Genomic DNA, 5,711 nt, shown 5'->3' with positions numbered 1-5,711 from the left:
GGTCATGTTGGTTTTATTTTTCATACATAACACAGCAGCTGAGCTATATGGCATGAGATCAAGAGACAAGCACAACAATAAAAAAGTAAGGTTGTGATCACTGTCAAACAGTGCACCGTTACTCTGTGGTTGACTCCAGAGTGGATTTTCCCGATAACTGGAATATCAATTAACATTTGAAGTTTTAGAACAAATTTCAAATGACAACTTCAAGTAGAAGAGAGCCAGCCTTTAACTATTTATTTCCCGAATGATGCCTTGTAAACCATTTCGGATAAGAAATGTTGAAACATTATTTAAAGTTTTGCTAGGACTTTACAAATGTGATGAAGCAGGGCCAGTACCCATTATTTGCTTGTTCATCACACACTGGTGCAGAATATAGTCATTGTCAATACTGTTTTGTATGAAGTTTTGGAGGATGTCTTGATTGTAAAAGAAAAGATTCGGAGTCTTTGCTTCTCACTACCCAGAATGCCAATGAGGGTAGCAACAACCACGCTCGCTAGGTGGCGCGTCATGTTCTATTTTTATTTCTACAGGAAAAGTGGGACGAGGTTCCACCCTATTTTTTACGGGCTAGTATGGATAAACCTAGAGTCTACGAATGATGCGAAGTTGATCGTTCGGATCTAAAATAGCTATATTTAGCGTATCTCACGTGATTAGGCACATTCCAGAAAATCCCACTGAGATTGAAGTGATTAAGCAGAGCGAGTATATGTAAACATTTACTTAACGGTGAAATACGCGACAAAGAGTGACATATTAATACATTTTATGCATGAATAAATTATACTGAGGTCAAACATGGACGATAATTTCCCGTGTTCATATAGTATTTGATTGATTTAGATATCCAAGGAAAGATAACTCCCATTATTAAGGTACTCACAACGTACCGGTGGTATACAATAATACAATGTTTATACATTTCTGAATGATGAGTGAATCTTTATTTTCATCAGAATCTTTTCCATCACACTCACAGACCAGGTCCCCATACCCCTACCAGTGTCAATCTGTGACTGATAGCAGTGCGGTATTTAATTTGATATAGTCTAGAGGAAATTCGAAATATGGTAGTGACATTTCTTCCTCACTGAATTAGCTGGATTTTTAACGTTTAAAGAAAAGTGGGGTATGGACTGGGGGGTTAAAAGTGCTATTTGCCAAATTTTCAACAATATTAATTACAAGGCAAGGCAAAAGGGGTCATAAGCTACAGATGGTGCAATTTTCACTTGCAAGTTGCACTGCCACTAGTTACACTTAGTGACTTACTTACAGATAAATAAAGTAACTTACAAATATTTTATTTATTTATCTATCTATCATTTCATTCCATTTTTTTTAATATCATGGTTTGTTCTTGAAGAGTCATCGCAATAAAGGGACAATAATTTAATTAGTGTTACCAAAAAAAATCTGATCATGCAGTTTTTAAATTTCTGAATTTTGAAAAAATAAAAATAAATAAATAATAGATTCTGATACCACTCAGCCCCCGACTGGCCAGAGAGTTCTGCTTCTGTCAGTTCTGATGCAACTAGCTTAGCCCCCAGACTGGCCAGAGAGTCCACTGTTTCGGTAAATTCTGATAATCCCCCCCCCCCCCCCCCCCCCCACAGCTCTACCAGAAATTCTCGGGAAAGACTTGCTGATGTTTAATAAATCAGTTTTCCTATTAATTTTACTTTTGCTCCTGTTCATCAGTTCATTAGGCTATGGCCCAATCTGATTAAATTTAAGATCGTTGATCCGCTCCGTATTCCTCTTCCTTTCCTGTATCTGTGAAGTCCAGAGGTGAGATATATTCTTTCCAAAACAACTAAGAATGTTCATGGAACAATTTAGTATTAATTGTTTTCCTTTTCTTTTGTATGCCTTATTTTAAGAAATAACTTTCAGGTCACTTTTTAATGTGAAATGGAACATTTTCAATTTTTGACAACCTGACGGTAGGGGTGTTTAAGACACTATACCTCATTTTCTGTAAGGAAATGGAGTAAAAGGAATTCAGAATAGTGGATTCAGCATACTCAAAATTGGTAATTACACCTGCTTTTTATTGTTTTGGGTAATGGTGTTTCAAGAAATAAAGTTGGGTCACTTTTTGATGCGAAATGAAACATTTTCCGTTTTTGGCAACCTGACGGTAGGGGTGTTTAAGACACTATACCTCATTTTCTATAAGAAATTGAAGTAAAAGGAATCCAGATTTGAAATCAGCATACTCAAAATTGGTAATTACACTTGATTTTTATTGTTTTGGGTAATTTTTTTAAAAATGGGTGGTGGTTGCTAATGAGGGTGATGGAAAGTGCATTTCTATCAAGATGGACACCAATAGGATACAAAGAAACTATATTCAACAAGAAAGATCTCGTTGATTACTTGACAAAAACTATATCAATATGTGTATTGGAAAATTGCAATCCAGAAAGAAAATTTTGTCTCATCTACAAGAGACCCATGGGCCTTAACGGTCACCTGAGTACATTGCATCACATTTTCCAAAGCTTGTGATTTATGTGCATGAAATTTTAAAAATCACAAATATTCCTAATGTGTCAATAGGTAATTTGCCATAGGGCCCAAACTCCTATGGTAGGAATATTTGGTAGAGAATTCCATGCTTGCTTGCTCATTTAATGATGTTGGAGTCATGCACTGCCCACCATAAATAAGTATACACTCACCAAAATAAGTTGCTTGTGCATATACACCGTGTACAATGCCACATGCGGGGACCGTGATCGGTGTAACGCGGGGATGTGAATTCGAAGCGAAGAAAGTAGGTCAATAAGTATTCAAAGACTGTTTAATCAAAATAAATCTAGATAGCCAAAAGTATTGCACTGTGAAAAATGTCTTAAGTTTGATTTTGACGCATTTAATATTTCTCACACAAATCGTATATATGTGCTTGGTTGGTTGGGATTCCATCATATCCTCTACATGCAATCAGTTTTACTCTGCAAAACACACATAAGTTTAAACATATAGATAACAGTCAATCATACACTTGGGTTCCCTTTGAACAAAATAATTTGAGATTTTTCCATATAATTTTGAATAAAGACAATATTCGCTGTGCTGAAGATGTGTATTTTAGTGAGAAACTTTGCTTACGTTAAAAGGATTCTCGGCCCCCTTACGCCACAAGATTTTCACCCCCCTACGCCACACAGGGTTTTCAGTCAAATACTCGGCATATCATGATTTTGTGTTGGTTTTTTCAGTCGAATATTGAGTCCCATTCAAAGGTAATGTTTCTGGTCAAAAAAACTTTGGAGTTTATGCAGTAGGAGTGGAGATTTCTCATTAAATACACCGAAAAATATACCCGGCGCCTACCCTACTTGTATATTGTCGAAGTGTTTGGGTATTTCCAAAGAGTTCTAAACTCCCCAGTTGTTAGTGCTAGCTTGCCAATAACCACTGTCTTCCGTGCAATACTTTTGGCTATCTAGATTTATTTTGATTAAACACAATCAGTCTTTGAATACTTATTGACCTACTTTCTTCGCTTCGAATTCACATCCCCGCGCTACACCGATCACGGTCCCCTCATGTGGCATTGTACACGGTGATATAAGATATGGGTTACATCACTGATACAGATTTTTTGATGCAAAATACATTGCTCTTACATATAAATAGATGATGTTAGAATTTTATATATCCTTATTTTTTATTAAAATATTTAATTTTTTAAAATTTTCTAAAAAGAACTATTATGCAGATTTTCAACTTGAAACCATTTCAAATTAATTACTAATACATATTATTGTGTATTTGATGTGTACTTAAATTTACAAGACCCTTTGATTTTTCACAGTAAATAAACCAATATCACAATTTAACAGACTGCCAAAAACATTGAATGTCCATTATTGTTTCACATATATTGAAGTTGTACCCTTAAACTGATTATTTTACTGAGATAAATTGAAAGTTATACATATTGAATTCAGCTCTCTTTTATTATATTGAATATATTTCATGCCAAAATGTATAAAAAAGCTTATGTGTATACTTATTTATGGTGGGTAGTGTACTTGTATATTTCACAATTTTAGTAGACGACTCGATGCTCACTATAATCATGCAAACATTCAGCGTCCTAGATGTCCAAAAGTAAAGATTTTCAAAGATACCATGTATTTTCAATATGAATTGTACAATTTTGGTAAAGGACTCATTGCTTATTATAATCGTGCAAACAGTTGGACTGCTTGGTGTTCAGGTGTGAAGAAGATTTTTGAAGATTGAATTAATTTTGATGGTTTTGTACTTGGTCCCCTGGGAGATAGGGTCCATGAAGTTCACTATTTCTGTTACGTTCCCCTTTACTCATAAATGCTATATACCAAAATTGGTTAGAACTGCTTTAGCCATTCAAGAGAAAGAGCTGAAAGTGTTCAAAAGTTTATGACCAAAGCATATCCCATGATGATGGATGAAAACAGATAGCAATAGGTTACCTGAGTGACTCGGGTGACCTAAAATGTTTCAACTACATCAACATAGTGGCAGCATGATATCAAAATATTAGCTCAGCAAGACCAACTGATAGATCAACTCTGGCCAAACTTGACAATCTCTCTAGAGTATGGTGGCTGATTTGTGCCACTTTACAATTTGTCGTCTTTTCGTTATTTCGAGACGCCCCAAAATAACGAAAAGACGAGAAAACAAAAAGTCGTAAACATGACAAAACGTAGGCGAAAAGACAACAAATAAAATCTGTAAATTTGTGACCTAATTTGTCATCTTTTTGCTTGGCGTCTTTTCGCTAAACAAAAAGAGAACAAAATGATAATTAGCAACTTCTCGCCTCAAAATAACGAAAAGATGACAAATTACAGGCAAAAAGACTACAAACAAAACCCGCAAATTAGTGACCTAATTTGTCGTCTTTTTGCTTGGCGTTTGCCTCGAAAAGATGACAAAACGATAATAAGCGACTTTTTGATTCGAAATAACGAAAAGACGACAAAATACAGATTTTCCCATTATTTTGCTATCTGATTTTCTAGGAATTCAATATGAAATTTGCTGTGTTTTTGATAATTACTACCGGTAATTACATTTACAAGAGTACCGCAAACAGTACATAATACGCTCGTGAAATGCTTACATAGGGTGTTTTTCTTGTGCTATAATTTGTATAACTTTGCTTCAGGTAGTATCACCCATCATGAGGCTGTGACAAACTTTCATATGAACAAAGGGTCTTAGCTTAAAAATCGAGATTTCCTCAAAATGGACCAAGTTCAACAACCTGTAATTTTTTCAAAAATGGAAGAAAATCAAAATCCTTCCCCAGATGCACATCTTCAATACCCATACAAACACTCCACAAAATAAGATGGTCCTCACTTGAAAACTGTGGGAGGAGTTGGGCGGACAAATTATGTACCCTCCATAAAATATTAATTTCCAAATAGACTAAGTTCAGCAACCTGTAATTTTCTCAAAAATTGTAGAAAATCAAAATCCATCCCACATGCACATCTTCAGTACCTAAACAAACACTCCACAAAATAAGAAGGTCCTCGCTTGAAAACTGTGGGAGGGGTTTGGCAGACAAATTATGTACCCTCCATAGAATATTAATTTCCAAATAGACTAAGTTCAGCAACATGTAATTTTCTAAAAAATTGTAGAAAATCAAAATCCATCCCACATGCACATCTTCAGTA

Source organism: Ostrea edulis, chromosome 1, assembly GCF_947568905.1.
Source record: "Ostrea edulis chromosome 1, xbOstEdul1.1, whole genome shotgun sequence".
NCBI classification, from domain to species: domain Eukaryota; kingdom Metazoa; phylum Mollusca; class Bivalvia; order Ostreida; family Ostreidae; genus Ostrea; species Ostrea edulis.
The sequence above is the reverse complement of the archived record's forward strand: the minus strand, read 5'-3'. Positions refer to the sequence as shown.